Source organism: Schistocerca gregaria, chromosome 2 (assembly GCF_023897955.1).
Source record: "Schistocerca gregaria isolate iqSchGreg1 chromosome 2, iqSchGreg1.2, whole genome shotgun sequence".
Lineage (NCBI taxonomy): Eukaryota > Metazoa > Arthropoda > Insecta > Orthoptera > Acrididae > Schistocerca > Schistocerca gregaria.
The window spans coordinates 891065903-891085088 of record NC_064921.1 but is presented as its reverse complement, the minus strand read 5'-3'; positions in this window follow the sequence as shown (position 1 = coordinate 891085088).

Sequence of the window (19186 nt, the reverse complement as noted above, 5' to 3'; positions counted from 1 at the left end):
TCATTAGTTATGTGATCTACCCATCTAATCTTCAGCATTCTTCTGTAGCACCACATTTCGAAAGCTTCTATTCTCTTCTTGTCCAAACTATTTATCGTCCATGTTTCACTTCCATGAATGGCTACACTCCATACAAATACTTTCATAAATGACTTCCTGACACTTAAATCTATACTCGATGTTAACAAATTTTTCTTCTTCACAAACGCTTTCCTTGCCATTGCCAGTCTACATTTTATACCCTCTCTACTACGACCATCATCAGTTATTTTGCTCCCCAAATAGCTAAACTCCTTTACTACTTTAACTGTCTCATTTTCTAATCTAATTCTCTCAGCATGACCCGAGTTGACTCGACTACATTACAATATCCTCGTTTTGCTTTTGTTGATGTTCATCTCATATCCTCCTTTCAAGACACTATCCATTCCGTTCAACTGCTTTTCCAAGTCCTTTGCTGCCTCTGACAGAATTACAATGTCATCGGCGAACCTTAAAGTTTTTATTTCTTTCCATGAATTTTAATACCTACTCCGAATTTTTCTTTTGTTTCCTTTACTACTTGCTCAATATATAGATTGAATAACATCGGGGATAGGCTACAACCCTGTCTCACTCCCTTCCCAACCACTGCTTCCCTTTCATGCCCTTCGACTCTTATAACTGCCATCTGGTTTCTGTACAAATTATAAATAGCCTTTCGCTCCCTGCATTTTACCCCTAACACCTTTAGAATTTGAAAGAGAGTATTCCAGTCAACATTGTCAAAAGCTTTCTCTAAGTCTACAAATGCTAGAAACGTAGGTTTGCCTTTCCTTAATCTTTCTTCTAAGATACGTCGTAAGGTCAGTATTGCCTCACGTGTTCCAGTGTTTCTACGGAATCCAAACTGATCTTCCCCGAGGTCGGCTTCTATTAGTTTTTCCATTCGTCTGTAAAGAATTCGTGTTAATATTTTGCAGCTGTGGCTTATTAAACTGATTGTTCGGTAATTTTCACATCTGTCAACACCTGCTTTCTTTGGGATTGGAATTATCATATTCTTCTTGAAGTCTGGGGGTATTTCGCCTGTTTACGACCTATTCTTGAGTACTGCTCGAGCGTTTGGGATCCCTATCAGGTCGGATTGAGGGAGGACATAGAAGCATTCAGAGGTGGGCTGCTAGATTTGTTACTGGTAGGTTTGATCATCACGCGAGTGTTACGAAAATGCTTCAGGAACTCGGGTGGGAGTCTCTGGAAGAAAGAAGGCGTTCTTTTCGTGAATAGCTACTCAGGAAATTTAGAGAACCAGAATTTGAGGCTGACTGCAGTACAATTTTACTGCCGCCAACTTATATTTCGCGGAAAGACCACAAAGATAAGATAAGAGAGACTAGGGCTCGTACAGAGGCATATAGGCAGTCATTTTTCCATCGGTCTGTTTGGGAGTGGAACAGGGATAGAAGATGCTAGTTGTGGTACGAGGTACCCTCCGCCACGCACCGTATGGTGGTTTGCGGAGTATGTATGTAGATGTAGATGTAGAAAGGTTCAAGAGAGGGATAAAATTGAGGGTGAAAGTATATCAGTGATAAGATCAACTGATGACATTGCTATCCCCAGTGAAAATGAAGGAGAAGTACAGGATCTGTTCAGTAACCGAGCGAGGTGGCGCAGTGGTTGCCACACTGGACTCGTGCTCGGGAGAATGACGGTTGAAACCCACGTCCAGCAATCCTGATTTAGGTCTTCCATTGTTTCCCTAAATCGCTTCAGACAAATGCCAGGATGGTTCCTTTGAAAGGGCATGGCTGACTTCCTTCCCCATCATTCCCTTATCCGATGGGACGCATCACCTCGATGTTTGGTCCCCTCTCCCGAATCAACCAACCAACGATCTGTTCCATGGAATGAACAGTCTAATGAGTATGGAATATGGATTGAGAGTAAACCGGAAAAAGGTAAAAGTAATGAGAAGTAGCAGAAATGTGAATAGCGGGAAAATTAACACCGACATTGGTGGTCACGAAGTAGACGAAGTTAAGGACTTTTGCTACCTTGTAAGCAAAGTGATACTTGATGGACAAAGCAAGGAGGACATAAAAAGCAGACTAGTTCAGGCAAAGAGGCCGTTCTGCTGAAAAGAAGATTACTGGTTTCAAACGTAGGCCTTAATTTGAGAAGAAACTTCTGAGAATACAGATTTGGAACAGAGCATTGTATGGCAGTGAATCATGGACAGGAGAAACCGAAAAAGGAGAGAATCGAAGCATTTGATATGTGGTGATATAGAAGAATATTGAATATGAGATGGATTGATAAGATAAGGAATGAGAATGTTTTCTGCAGAATTGACGAGGGAAGGGACACATGGAAAACACTGGTATGAAGAAGGAACAGCATGATGGGACATTTGTTAAGGAATCATGTGATAACTTCCAGGCCCCTCCCACCGGAGGTTCGAGGCCTCCCTCGGGCATGGGTGGATGTGTTGTCCTTAGCTTTACGTTAGTTTAAGTAGTGTGTAAGTCTAGGGACTGATGACCATCGGCAGTTTGGTCCGTTACGAATTCACACACATTTGAACACATTTGATAACCTCCATAGCACTAGAGGGAACTGTAGAGGGTAAAAACTGTTGGGGAACACAGAGATTGTTATTTATCCAGCAAATATTTCAGGATGTAAGGTGCAAGTGCTACTCTGGAACAAATAGGATGGAGCAGAAGAGGGATTTAAAATAATAATAATAATAATTTCTTTTGTGTTGGTGTGACATCGGCGATTTTCCAGTCTTTACGTATGGGTCTTCCGTCTATCGAGCGGTTGTACATTTTGACTGCCAAAAATGGACCTGCTTCATCAGCATACTCCGAAAGGAATCCAAGTGGTATAGAACCTGGACCAAAAGACTTGCCTTTATTGAATGGCTTAAGTTGTTGCACTACACTTAGGGTACATACTTTCATATTATTCATGTAGTCAGCTATTCTTGATTCAAATTCTGGAATCTTTATTGTATCTTATTTAGTGAAGGAATTTCTGGTAACCGTCTTTAGTAACTGTGATTTAGTGGCGCTGTAGCCAGTTACGTTACCATTGCCATCACAGAGTGGGGGTATTGATTGTTTCATACACACTGGCGTACTTTACATGGCACTTTGATTAGGAAAAATAGCCGCTAAGATTAACAATCAGCTGCGTGCCTATTATCAGACTTCTGAATAAAGAGAACAGCATCCACGTAGACGCAGCAGAAATCGAAGTCTCCTGTGACCTGATCCACGAAATGCTGGAACATTTTCACTGAGTTACGGAGACCAAATGATATTCTCATTAACTCAAACAGTTCGAAAGGTGTAACGACAACTGTTTTAGTGGCACCCTCCTTGGGTACAGGTATCTGGCAAAACTCAAGCACTAAATCGATCATGGAAAAAACTGTCTTACCGTGCATATCGATGGAGAAATCCTCTATATGTGACTACGGATACTGGTCCAGAATGGGCCTTGCGTTTAACTGGCGGTAGTCGCCACAAGGACGACAGAAAACTTGATTTCAAACACTTAACCGATTCATACGATAATAGTTGGTGGTGACTTTAATTTACCCTCGATATGTTGGGGAAAATACATTTTTAATTCCGGAGGTACGCATAAAATACCATCCGAAATTGTGCTAAACGCATTCTCTGAAAATTATCTCGAGCAATTAGTTCATGAGCCCACACGAATATTAAACGGTTGTGAAAACACACTTGACCTCTTAGCATCAAATAATCCTGATTTTATAACGAGCATCAAAACCCTTTCAGGGATTATTGAACACAGGGCTGTCGCAGCAAGATTGAATATTATAATCCCCAAATCTTCAAAAAAATAAGCGAAACTCGCCCATAGATCTCAATTTTCAAGTCATTGGCGGCGCAATAATCATCACAGTTGCAACGCGGTAATTTAGTTGCTGGATACAGCGACACTTTAGCTCCTGTGTCCACTGAATACTGCACCTTTGTGCCACGATATGTGATGAGTAATCGGCGCATATTACTAGTGTAGATAGCTTTAGCTGCCACAGATTCTGCTCTGTGCTTCAATTTACTTGATGGTGTGCATTTTCGTGCGTCATTACTAAATTTCTTATGATACCATCAGGTTTTTGTGCCACAGGCGAAGGGTTACAACTTCTCGATGAATGTCAGTGTGGTCGTTGTTTGGTATGTGCTCCTTGCAATACGACCTCGACAACGAGATTTTACGTGAGCACGTCACCACTGACTGTATTACTGGCTAGTGTGCATAGGCGCCATAGGATCTGAGACACAGTGCAGTCTCGTAGTTCTTCCATCCAAAGAAGTTTCTCAAGGAGCTTTGCTTCTGATTGAGACAGGCTTATAATCAGAGCATTTTTTGTAGCAGCATACAATCCGCTTATGGCGCTGCCACGAGAATATCTTGCACCTAGACTGCCAAGTCTTCCATTAAGCGAGTCTCACAAGGAGTAACGCTCGCCGCAAGTTCGCTAGATGGCGCGCTTGACTGCCAGCTGGCAGACGGTGGTGATGGCTGCCTTACATGTACGGCAAGAAAAAAAGCAATAAAAGTGAGATAGTGTTAATACTTTCATCCTTCTTTACCTCCTCTGCATTACTGCAGATGACGTGTCACTGAGCACATTTGTACTGTGCATGCAGTACACGTGAGGTGCCTAGTTGTTTCCACTGCCCTGTGTGGAATACATAAGTTCTTCTACACTTCACTAACCTGCTGTCCTCATTATGATGATGTCCCCAGCGCGGAAAACAGCACGCAGGTCGTGGATTCCTTTTCTTGGGGCTGAAATTAACTTGGCAAGGAACTGCTGCTACGAATAAATTATAACTCATTTGGGATGCCACTCGTGTTTTTATTGATCTAGACACGAGAAACTATTCTTCATCACAACGCATTGAACATATCTTTCCACAGTCATTATATCAGGCGAAACTAACATGAAATACAACTTGCCACAGACAACATGTCTGTCTACTGGAACGGTCAGGACTGGAAAATAAAATTACATTAATCAAATACTACTATTACAGACAACACGTCTGTACGTAGCGACAGTCGGAACTGTAGTAAATAAAATTGCATGAAACAAATACTGCTATAACAGACAACATGTCTGCCTACTGGAACGGTCAGAACTGGAGAGCCGGACTGCCCGACACATTTCGCGCGTCAAGCCAGCAAGGCGTGACCCGAACGCCACCGAAGTGCATCGGCAGTAATATCGTCAGTCTTTTGTTTCAGTAATACTTTGATTTTAATAATTTTTAAATGCCTGATTGATTGCTGGCTGCTGAGAGATGTTTATTTTTTAAAAAATGAAGTAATTTGGATGACAGGTTTAATTAATAATAGAAACTAAAGCTTAACGTTTCGGCGCCCTACCGCTGAACACAGCAGCCAATCACAGAGCAGCAGCATTATGCAGGCGGTCTTTCTCACGGGAATGGTACCGACTCTCACTTGCTGAACCTGTCTATCACATGTAGTATGATTCAGCGCGGAAGTTAGCTGCCTGGCTTTATTCCGTGAACGGCAGGACGCGTAAGCTGTCCGAACCGCAGTCTTTCTCAAACGATTGTAATGAAACTACGTGGCAAACAAATTTGATTCTTGCACATCTTACAGCTTCATCCATCAGCGTCATGATGAACAGACGATCATTTCGTTATTTTTCATATTTATTGTGATATTTTAGAAGAAAGTAAACTACTGCAAGAATTTCGGAAAGTTTGCTGTGAAAAATAAAGGTCGCTACGCATTTGTGTCTGATGCATGCTAAGCCATATGCTGCTGCGTATGAGAACTAGCTAACATATTAAATTTTTCTTTTAGCTTTGAAGGATATTTTTATCTATCACTAACCTTGACAGAACAAGAAATCACAAGAAGGGAAAGGTAAAACAAATCTCCAACCATGTTCCAGGAAGTGCAGAGAAGCACCAAGTGCAGTTGAAAGCTTACACCCAAAAAGATCACCTTTTTTCCAAAAACAAGCCAAGCGCTACAACTATGAAGATTCCATCTCTGCGGCCTTCTGAGCCTTCATAAATCATGCTGGTCATTCGAAAGATTACGCAAATAAGCTGCTCAAGAATATTTTTGCACCACGTGCATATCGGCTATAGTGTATGGGTTTGGATTCAAGTGGAGCATGGAATGAAAGAATTATTGAACTAAAAAGTAAAATATAATACGAAGTAAGAAAACGTTAATCAAGCAACAGGCAGGATTTTCGAAAGTGCTTATCTTTACATACTTTTAAAATCAACAAATGCCTCTGTGCAATTTTGAGTACCACTTTACTCTACCCTGTGCCGAGACATTACTGCTCATTTCCTTTCTGATACTCCCTGACTATCTAAAGGCCTTCGTTCATCTTCATGTGCGATACAGGTCATTATGGAAAGCCATATAGAATGTTAAGGATCATTACTGTTTCTAAAACATGAAGAGACTTTTCAGGCATCACGCTACCAGTCAGAAAATGACAGGTACCTGTTTCTGGAAAACCCCTTCACTAATGATTACGTCTTACTTTGTATGCTATACCAAGTGTCCCAGCAGCTAAACCAAGCAGCGCAGTGTAGGGATCCGGCAGACAATTTTAATCTGCCAGGAAGTTTCATATCACCACACTCTCCGCAGCAAAGTGAAAATTCATTTAATTCTGTTGTTCAACCATTTACGTAAGCACGGTCTAGTAATAAAATCTTCAAAATGTATTTTTGGGGCAACAGAAGTTCATGTCCTATGATACACTGTAGACACAAACGGCGTACGCCGCCCTCAAGATGAACTATAAGCCATAATCGCACACCCGCACCCAGTCATAATTACAGAGCTTTGTCGGTTGGTTTCTAGGCGTTGAAATTTTTACCAAAGATTAATTCCCAATCATACTTTGATCACTGCTCCATTAAATGAACTTCTTAAGGGGGCACCAAAACCGAACGACAGATTACAGTGAATGAGTGAAACAGACTCTGGTTTCCAGACCATAAAGTTGGTAATATCAGACGCTATGTGATTGGCATATCCTATAGCGCAAGCTCAGCTTGCATTAACGGTTTTTACTTTTGCTACCGCTATTGGAGCACTTCAGCAACACTCAGTAGACCATTGTTGACAACCACTAGCTTTTTACAGCGAAAGTTGTCACCCTCAGAACAAAGGTGGGCGACATACAACGGTGAATTATATGCTGCATGTGCTGTTGTCAAAAAATTCAAACATTACTTGGGAACTCGATAATTTAGTATTTATAAAGACCACAAGTCTGTGACTTATGCTTTTAAGGTGAAACGGAGCAAGACATCTCTACATCTAAATCCATACTCCGCAAGCCACCTGACGGTGTGTGGCGGATGGTACCCTGAGTACCTCTATCGGTTCTCCCTTCTATTCCAGTCTCGTATTGTTCGTGGAAAGAAGGATTGTCGGTATGATTCTGTGTGGGCTCTAATCTCTCTGATTTTATCCTCATGGTCTCTTCACGAGATATACGTAGGAGGGAGCAATATACTGCTTGACTCTTTGGTGAAGGTATGTTCTCGAAACTTTAACAAAAGCCCGTACCGAGCTACTGAGCGTCTCTCCTGCGGAGTCCTCCACTGGAGTTTATCTATCATGTCCGTAACGCTTTCGCGCTTACTAAATGATCCTGTAACGAAGCGCGCTGCTTTCCGTTGGATCTTCTCTATCTTTCCTATCAACCCTATCTGGTACAGATCCCACACTGCTCAGCAGTATTCAAGCAGTGGGCGAACAAGCGTACTGTAACCTACTTCCTTTGTTGTCGGATTGCATTTCCTTAGGATTCTTCCAATGAATCTCAGTCTGGCATCTGCTTTACCGACGATCAACTTTATATGATCATTCCATTTTAAATCACTCCTAATGCGTACTCCCAGATAATTTATGGAATTAACTGCTTCCAGTTGCTGACCAGCTATTTTGTAGCTAAATGATAAGGGATCTATCTTTCTATGTATTCGCAGCACATTACACTTGTCTACATTGAGATTCGATTGCCATTCCCTGCACCATGCGTCAATTCGCTGCAGATCCTCCTGCATTTCAGTACAATTTTCCATTGTTACAACCTCTCGATACACCACAGCATCATCCGCAAAAAGCCTCAGTGAACGTTCGATGTCATCCACCAGGTCATTTATCTATATTGTGAATAGCAACGGTCCTATGACACTCCCCTGCGGCACACCTGAAATCACTCTTACTTCGCAAGACTTATCTCCATTGAGAATGTGTAAGTAGGCTGTTTAGGTTTTTTTATTGGTAACGCCGCCGCCACGTAGCACTCCGTATGAAAATCACTGGCTGTGTCGTGTGCAGTCTGTGGCTGGTTTGCATTGTTGTCTGCCATTGTAGTGTTGGGCAGCGGCAGCTGGATGCTAACAGCGCATAGCGTTGCGCAGTTGGAGGTGAGCCGCCAGCAGTGGTGGACGTGGGGAGAGAGATGGCGGAGTTTTGAAATTTGTAAGAATTGGTGTCATGAACTGATATATATATATTATGACTATAAAGGTAAATACATTGTTTGTTCCCTATTAAAATCTTTCATTTGCTAACTGTGCCTATCAGTAGTTAGTGACTTCCGTAGTTTGAATCTTTTAGTTAGCTGGCAGTAGTGGCGCTCGCTGTATTGCAGTAGTTCGAGTAACGAAGATTTTTGGTGAGGTAAGTGATTTGTGAAAGGTATAGGTTAATGTTAGTCAGGGCCATTCGTCGTAGGGATTTTTGAAAGTCAGATTGCGTTGCGCTAAAAACTATTGTGTGTCAGTTTAAGCACATTCGTGTATAATTGTTCAAAGAGGACGTTTCACATAGACCAGTCTTGTATAATTTTTCTAAGGGGACATTTCATATGTCGACCCTTAGCCAATGATACCTCACTGGAATCTTCTGATTTTTTCTTGTAGTTTGTGTAGTTAGTGTAGCCTTTGTTTATTGCTAGCGCGTAATCATAGAGAGACTTTCCTTTGTAGTTGCAGTCTTTCATTGTTGTACAGTAAAACAGTTGTGGCATGCATGTAGATTTGCACCAAGTATTTCGCAGGTTCGCTTGCAATTAACTAGATATTATTTTCAGTGCTATGTTAATGTGTTCTCTTATTTTTGCTCTTCAAATTGTGCTTTTATGTGTTATCGTGTGAAATATTGTGACAATAATGGCGTGTGAAAAACGTAACACTAGGCTCCAAAGTAAACTGAGAAATAATAGTGACGACGAGCGTTGCTTATCAGCACCACTGTGTAGTGAATTAACAGACATTCGAAGTAGTAATTTGGTAATTGTGCATAGGGAAATGGAGCGGGCGGCAAATAATGGTGTAGACAATGAAACAAGTAGTGAACAGGGAACAATTATCGATCGATCAGTCGGCAACAGCTCGCCTCAGGATTCCGAAATGACAGGACACATTCTTGCAAATACTGTAGATTCAGGTTTTGCGTCCTCACCATTTTCTCAAATGAGTCAAGACACATTTTCTGTCTGTCAAAATGTAAATGTTACCGGTGAAAATGCACTGCAAAAAAGCGTAGAAAAACGGATTCCAGACACTAATACACTATTATTGCAATTAATGCAACAAATGGAACAAAATCAGAGACAAACACAGCAAAAGCTTCAAAAGTTAGACACAATGGAACAAAATCAGAGACAAACACAGCAAAAGCTTCAAAAGTTAGACACAATGGAACAAAATCAGAGACAAACACAGCAAAAGCTTCAGAAGTTAGACACAATGGAACAAAATCAGAGACAAACACAGCAAAAGCTCCAAAAGTTAGACACAATGGAACAAAATCAAAGACAAACACAGCAAAAGCTTCAAAAGTTAGACACAATGGAACAAAATCAGAGACAAACACAGCAAAAGCTTCAAAAGTTACTCAGTGGAACATACGCTTGAACGAACACGTGAAGATTTAACTACTGAATTACATAAAATCGAATCGAAATGTCAAAAAGTCTGTAATGACGTAAAAACACAAATTTGTGAACATTTCCAACCTATTTTTTCGCGGCATGAAAATGCATTACAGAATCACGAAGCAGCCATAAAAGAACTGCAAACTATTGTTCATGAAAATCATGAGACCTTGCAAGCTAAAATTGACTCAGTTGCATCTACCGATTCGGTTACGCAACTTGCAAAAACTCAAGCGAACTTAAAGGACACAGTAGATACTCTGAAAATTGGTTCAGAAAGACACATGGAGGACATTAGTTCATTATCAGAGAAAGTAGTTGAACTTTCGGATCAGCTAACTAATTTATCTACGAAGGTAGATGATAATCTGAATGACACAAAACCGGTAGTCTTTAATGACACAGAAGAGTTCGAACAAATTAGGAAATTCAAACAAAATCAAAATCAAATTAATACGCAACACCAAATAGAAATCCGGGAAGTACAAGATCAGCCGACACAGGTAATACAAGAATTACGTATTTCAGAGAACACTCGCACTCCAATACGGGAAGAGGGACATAAAAATACGGAACTGCCACAAAATAATAACACAGGGCACTTTGCAGATTATGAAAGAAATTGGCAAAGTACACCGAATTTTGAGATGGAACTGCCGAAACGACGTAACAATGACCGACATGCGAATCGCCGACATGATGATTTTGACTATAAGCTGTTCATTACTGCACGTAAATTCAAATCATTTAAAAATTCTGGCAACGACATTCATCCACAAGCGTGGCTTCATCAATTCTCTCATTGTTTCCCCTCCAACTGGTCATTAGAGCACAGACTAGAATTTATGTGTGGCTATTTAGAGAATGCACCAGCTGTAAGAATGCGATCGGTCATTCACGATTGCCACAGTGAAGGAGAATTTTACCATGCCTTCCTCTCACCATATTGGTCTCAATCCACACAAGACCGAGTAAAACATGGCATCCTAATGATGAAAAATTTCGAACAATCTGAATTTTCAAGTCTTGTCAAATATTTTGAAGACATGTTACATAAGAATCAATATCTTTCAAACCCATATAGCCCTTCAGAACTCATCCGCATTTGCATAATGAAATTTCCTGAACATTTAAGGAATATTATTTTGGCAGGGCGTTGCAAAGACGACATTGAAGCTTTTCAGGGACTCTTACAAGAATTAGAAATTGACACAGACAGTCGCGGAATGCGAAAACAGGAAAACAATCACTACAGTTCACATTCGTCACAATTCCGTGACGACAGAAACAATAACTGGACACGACAAGTCCATTCTTACAACGCAAATCGTGACCAAAACAGATACCACCCATATGACAACCACTGGCGGAGTAATAATAGTTACAGAGAAAGATCGCATTTCCGTAGTAATGACTATCACAGAGACAATCAGAGAAACAGACAATATGGAAACCAAAGTAATTATTATCAAGGGAGACAGAATAACTTAAGACGCAACGGTCCAGCGCGCAGTTACGATTCAGGGAGAAATTCTCCACCACGTGACCGACAAGAAATTAATTACAGAAATTACCGACATGACGACAGACGATATGATCGTAACGACAGACCTGAATTGCATCAGAACTGGCGAGCTTCAAACAGAGCTGGGCCCTCTCGGCAAGGTGAATTTGTAGAAGTTAGGTCTCCTAATCCCAATAACGACGCGCGCCAACAAAGAAACAGACAATGACTCGCACCGCAGGCAGCCGCGTGCGCCGGCTGGCTCAGAGAAAAATAACAAAAGCTAACCTTGAGCAAAATTCCAGTGTTCCTTACCGACGTAATCACATGATAATTGCTTTTCAGTTGACAGTCTGTGCACTAGGAAGAGTAAAGGTTTACACCACATTTCACATGTAAAACCGTTTATTGAAATATAATCAGCTTTTTAACTTTGTATTTGCCATAAAACATTTCACTTCACATTTCTAGTATGCTTTGTCACACTGAGAAACTGTTAACATGCAACAATGTTTTGAAGTTAACTATACAGTCTAGAACTTAGGGAACATTTTTAAACAGAAATTACGAATGCATTGTTATAGTGAACAGACGCCACAGTGTTGTTATTTGTACATTCTTGCTTGTTAGATGCACGATTACGTAACGACTATAAGGCTTACATACTTAGAACATATACTGTTAATGAGGTTTTAATGCAACATTTTGGTTCAGTTGAAAAGACATTCTTTATTTCAAGTATTTTCTGTGAGATTAAAGACGACTTAGCATTTGGTTTCTGTGACACCTACACGATTTTATCACGACGCTACTAATGAGTGACAATTTACAATGTTGCTTTTGCAGTTTATCTGTTTTATATCTGCACAGTTTTTCTGAATTTTTCTGGAAAGTAAAACATGTTTTAGTAGTAACGTTTGTGGTATAGCTACAATGAGACAGCCTTTTCTGTAGCACAACAATACGTTACAGTACAGTATTTACTTCATCACGGCAATAAGCGTAGTAACTACGATATCTATACGCAAAGCATTTCACTTTTGTTTATCATGAGGTAAGTACATTGACTCCTGCAGAACTTAGCTTTCGGAGGACGATAACTACGACACTTCCACAGAGATTATCTTACAACACGACGCACAGTTTAGCGCTACAGTACTCGTATTTCAGTGACTAATTTTGTACTTAAAACATTTATTTTTAAAGATATTTGAAATACAATGATACAAAGGTTTTCCGTGATACATTTCATTCCATTGCTGTAATCTGTAACATCTGAGGATATAATTACATTAATCCTCAGGGGGGTACACGCTTACTTTGTGTACCATGTGTTTGGCAAGCACAAGGAGCCCTAGCTAATATGGTATTTACTTATACAACTTTACATATCGGTATCATATTTCTCTAACACATAAATTACACAGCTATCTGATAATTTAACTGAGAGACAAACTTTTTTTTACTACATCAGTGACAGATGTTTACGTAATTACACAGTTGGATAACTTCACACTTATGAAATTGTATTTGTCTGTACTTTGTGAACTGTTCATATTTTTTCAGAACCATTGTGATACTATGAGAGCTATGAATGATGTATTTGGTATGGGATCACGATTTTTAGAGTACGTTTGAGGTAGATGACACTTTTGACATGAGCAGAGAATTTTTTTTAGGTTTTGAAATTATTGGATGAAGCTACAACGATTTTGAGAATTTGACTGAGGTTTATGATGTTATTATTACGATAACTATGTGTATTATGCTGTTGTGGTATGTTTATGGTCAATAAGCTGATGCTATATGAGTTATTTGATTATGCTATGCATCTGTTATGATGAAATATTGAAGAAGTGTCGACGAATAAGGTAAGGAATGAAGAGTAGTGGTTAGGGACTCTGGTTTGTGAAAAAGGATGTTGGAAACCGAGAATCGTACTTTAAGAGTTATGAAATGTGTGTATATGCGTGAATGTATCACTATGCTGGCGAAAATTTTTTGGACACTATTCTATTTAAATGATTTTGTTTCTACATATTTGTAACGCAAATTCTTGACCTGTGAATTTTTTTTACATGAAACTGTCACTGTAGCGGAAGCTGCTGTCGTAAATATTTCGGTAAGAAAGGTAGGTGACCGTGACGTAATGCATTGCGAGCGGCCAGATGTGCCAGCCGCCTTGAGAAAAAGTCATTAGTGTGTGCCTTTCAGAGGCACAGGTGGAGAAAAAAGGAGACCATTAACCTCGCTATTGACATTCCTTTGTAGAAAGCATCGCAAATACGACACGCCCAAACTTGAAAACATATTACACTGTGAAGCTCTTAATTTATGATATTTACTGAAATGAAATGATGAGAAACATTTTATATCTATTGTCTTTCTAGCTGAGAGATTGCTCATTTTGTTTAATATCCAGTTTCTATCTGCACTGCAGCATTGGTTAAAATAAAATTTTATGGATGTACTAATATAAATATTTTATGCCTACAGATCCAGTAAATAATAACTTTATGAATTACTTAAAAAAAAACGAAGTAGCACAAAAAGACATTTCCCTTCACAGAAATTGCATACAGAATTGTCTTTTCAAGTACATGGTAATATTTTTTTACAATAATTTTTTCTGGTGCACCACTTTAATAATATAGTCATTAAGATGTGAATATACATTTTCCTTATCTGCATTGTTGTCTTTAGTGTACTATTTTTTCTGCTTGTTGGTTTTTCATGTTTAGGTATAAGTTATTACATTTATTGCTGCTTGCTTTGCTTACTTGCATTTTTTTGTCATTGCTGTTTGTATTAATTGTTTTGTGCTGCTGCTGCTGCCTCGTCCCTTAGTTAAGCATCTGAGCTCAGTAGATTTAAGTTAGCTTAAGAGGGGGTAGCCTATATAAGAGAATGAGTTGTGATGAATTTGAAGAAATGCACCGAGAGGTTATACGAGAAAAGTAGAGAAAGCAGGTATAGATAGGACTTTTTGGACATGTGTTTGTGTACCCCTGTGTATTTATGTTCTTCCTGTCTTTATATGTTTATCTGATAAGACTTATGTTGTAGAATTTTCTAATACTCAGTTACATTCACTATGATGAGGAATACTGTTATCCTCAAATATAATTTGCATTAATAATATGTCATTTTCTTTGTAAATATGTTTAGAAATTGTTTATTCTGTTTTGTTTTAATGTTCACATGTGAAGTTGATGTTTCAAAAGTTATTCTGATCTTTTATGTATGTACTTATGTCGCAATTTTTGTAACACTGATGTATTTGCTATTTCGATTCTTTTGTAAAGCCTGTACCACTACAAATGTTATCTGTATTGTTATGTTCTTTAATGATATATTTTGTACCTTTGTAATTGTATTCTTATGTTATAAAATTGTAATTGACACCAGTTCATCAAATTAAGTAACTTGTAATTACATTTCACTGCATACGTTTCTGTTGGTCATAGTATATGGACAAAATGTGAGAAGTAGGGACTGATAGTGTTTGCACGTGTATTAATAATTCAGTAAGGGACTGGATAACAGCATTGTTGGTTCTAAGGTCATTTCAAAAACAATTTTTGAGAGTGGACAAGTGGTGGTTTATGGACTTGCTGTATTCTCTGCAAGCCTCTTCAATGGTGATTGTGCATCTGCACAGTTGCAACAGATGGCTGCTGGCCGTCTCTACAAGGACTGCAGTGGGTCAGCACCTTTCATGACTCACCAATACCATTATTTCTACAAGGTCTACAGTGGGTCTGCATCTCTGGTAGCCCACCAATACCGTAATCTCTACCAGGACTATAAGGGGTCTACTCTGTGATGACCTACCTACCAATATTCTTCAAAACTTCGACTGACTCTGCTGTGGGTTTGCTCTGTTGTGGCCCATTACCTGTCTGCATGTCAAGAGTCAGCACTGTCTTTCCGTTGGAAGGACAACACTACTTCTTCAAGACTGCATGGAAATCTACTACTTCCGTGTGCATTTTCTTTTACTACTCAGACTTTGAGAAAAACACTGCAATTTTACTTTGATGAATGATCAGGACTGTCTTTATGGACTGTGAGAAAATTTTAGCTTTTGACCAACATTGTATCATTTCTTTGTCATTGTAATTATGAAAAAATTTTTCAACTCTGTATTGGCCACTGCCCAAAACAATTTGTAAATTTTTTGTGGGGAGCATGGGGGCTATGTAAGTAGGCTGTTTAGGTTTTTTTATTGGTAACGCCGCCGCCACGTAGCGCTCTGTATGAAAATCACTGGCTGTGTCGTGTGCAGTCTGTGGCTGGTTTGCATTGTTGTCTGCCATTGTAGTGTTGGGCAGCGGCAGCTGGATGCTAACAGCGCATAGCGTTGCGCAGTTGGAGGTGAGCCGCCAGCAGTGGTGGACGTGGGGAGAGAGATGGCGGAGTTTTGAAATTTGTAAGAATTGGTGTCATGAACTGATATATATATTATGACTATAAAGGTAAATACATTGTTTGTTCCCTATTAAAATCTTTCATTTGCTAACTGTGCCTATCAGTAGTTAGTGACTTCCGTAGTTTGAATCTTTTAGTTAGCTGGCAGTAGTGGCGCTCGCTGTATTGCAGTAGTTCGAGTAACGAAGATTTTTGGTGAGGTAAGTGATTTGTGAAAGGTATAGGTTAATGTTAGTCAGGGCCATTCGTCGTAGGGATTTTTGAAAGTCAGATTGCGTTGCGCTAAAAACTATTGTGTGTCAGTTTAAGCACATTCGTGTATAATTGTTCAAAGAGGACGTTTCACATAGACCAGTCTTGTATAATTTTTCTAAGGGGACGTTTCAAATGACATGCTGAGTTCTGTTATCTAGGAACTCCTCAATCCAATCACACAATTGGTCTGATAGTCCATATGCTCTTACTTTGTTCATTAAACGACTTTGGGGAACTGTATCGAACGCCTTGCGGAAGTCAAGAAACACGGCATCTACCTGCGAACCCGTGTCTATGGCCCTCTGATTCTCGTGGACGAATAGCGCTAGCTGGGTTTCACACGACCGTCTTTTTCAAAACCCATGCTGATTCCTACAAACTAGATTTCTAGTCTCCAGAAAATACATTATACTCGAACATAATACGTGTTCCAAAATTCTACAACTGATCGACGTTAGAGATATAGGTCGATAGTTCTGCACATCTGTTCGACGTCCCTTCTTGAAAACGGGGATGATCTGTGGCCTTTTCCAATCCTTTGGAACGCTACGCTCTTCTAGAGACCTACGGTACACCGCTGCAAGAAGGGGGGCATGATCCTTCGCGTACTCTGTGTAAAATCGAACTGGTATCTCATCAGGTCCAGCGGCCTTTTCTCTTTTGAGCGATTTTAATTGTTTCTCTATCCCTCTGTCGTCTATTTCGATATCTACCATTTTGTCATCTGTGCGACAATCTAGAGAAGGAACTACAGTGCAGTCTTCCTCTGTGAACAGCTTTGGAAGAAGACATTTAGTATTTCGGCCTTTAGTCTGTCATCCCCTGTTTCAGTACCATTTTGGTCACAGAGTGTCTGGACATTTTGTTTTGATCCACCTACCGCTTTGACATAGTACCAAAATTTCTTAGAATTTTCTGCTAAGTCGGTACATAGAACTTTACTTTCGAATTCATTGAACGCCTCTCGCATAGCCCTCCTCACACTACATTTCTCTTCGCATAATTTTTGTTGTCAGCAAGGCTTTGGCTATGTTTATGTTTTCTGTGAAGTTCCCTTTGCTTCCACAGCAGTTTTCTAACTCGGTTGTTGTACTACGGTTGCTCTTTTCAATCTCTTACAATCTTGCTTGCCACATACTCATCTAACGCATATTGTACGATGGTTTTGAACTTTGTCCACTGACCCTCAACACTATCTGTACTTGAAACAAAACTTTTGTGTTGAGCCCTCGGGTACTCTGTAATCTGCTTATTGTCACCTTTGCTAAACAGAAAAATCTTCCTACCTTTTTTAATATTTCTATTTACGGTTGAAATCATCGACGCAGTAACCGCTTTATGATCGCTGATTCCCTGTTCTGCATTAACTGTTTCAAATAGTTCGGATCTGTTTGCCACCAGAAGGTCTAATATGTTATCGCCACGAGTCGGTTCTCTGTTTAACTGCTCAAGGTAGTTTTCAGATAAAGCACTTAAAAAAATTTCACTGGATTCTTTGTCCCTGCCACCTGTTATGAACGTTTGAGTCTCCCAGTCTATATCCGGCAAATTAAAATGTCCACCCAGAACTACACTCCTGGAAATTGAAGTAAGAACACCGTGAATTCATTGTCCCAGGAAGGGGAAACTTTATTGACACATTCCTGGGGTCAGATACATCACATGATCACACTGACATAACCACAGGCACATAGACACAGGCAACAGAGCATGCACAATGTCGGCACTAGTGCAGTGTATATCCACCTTTCGCAGCAATGCAGGCTGCTATTCTCCCATGGACACGATCGTAGATATGCTGGATGTAGTCCTGTGGAACGGCTTGCCATGCCATTTCCACCTGGCGTCTCAGTTGGACCAGCGTTCGTGCTGGACATGCAGACCACGTGAGACGACGCTTCATCCGGTCCCAAACATGCTCAATGGGGGACAGATCCGGAGATCTTGCTGGCCAGGGTAGTTGACTTACACCTTCTAGAGCACGTTGGGTGGCACGGGATACATGCGGACGTGCATTGTCCTGTTGGAACAGCAAGTTCCCTAGCCGGTCTAGGAATGGTACAACGATGGGTTCGATGACGGTTTGGATGTACCGTGCACTATTCAGTGTCCCCTCGACGATCACCAGAGGTGTACGGCCAGTGTAGGAGATCGCTCCCCACACCATGATGCCGGGTGTTGGCCCAGTGTGCCTCAGTCGTATGCAGTCCTGATTGTGGCGCTCACCTGCACGGCGCCAAACACGCATACGACCATCATTAGCACCAAGGCAGAAGCGACTCCATTCGTGATAGCGTTACGGAGATGTTTAGTAAACTCAAGTGGCAGACTCTGCAAGAAAGGCGCTGTGCATAGCGGTGTAGCTTGCTCGCCAGGTTTCGAGAGGGTGCGTTTCTGGATGAGTGGATGAGGTGTCGAATATATTGCTTCCCCCTGCTTATACCTCCCGAGGAAGTCACGAATGTAACATTAGAGAGATTCGAGCGCGCACGGAGGCTTTCCGGCAGTCGTTCTTCCCGCGAACCATACGCGACTGGAACGGGAAAGGGAGGTAATGACAGCGACACATAAAGTGCCCTCCGCCGCACACCATTCGGTGGCTTGCGGAGTATAAATGTAGATGTAGATGTAGATGTATGTTGTCGTTGCATGCACACCGCCCATTTCCGCACACTTGTTCAAAGAACCTTTCTTCCTCCATTTCCAGTCAGATATCTGTCGGTTTTATTAGTGTTCGCCCTGTATATGAGGACCAGTCATAAGGTTTTAATTACCATCCCAGAAAAGTCAAGCTGCGACCCAGACGTTTGGTGATGGCAGTTATCTTCGTCTACGTGTTCGCCCTTCAGTGCGACACATTTTTCCCATTGATGGGTGCCTTGGCGGAGACTTGGTTTTAGAAGTGTGCGTTTTGGCTCATCATTAAACGCTCAGCCTCAAGTGTCACATTATCGTCATCCTGCATAGGAATGCCTCGTGATCGGTTCTGCATCGAAGCAAAGAGG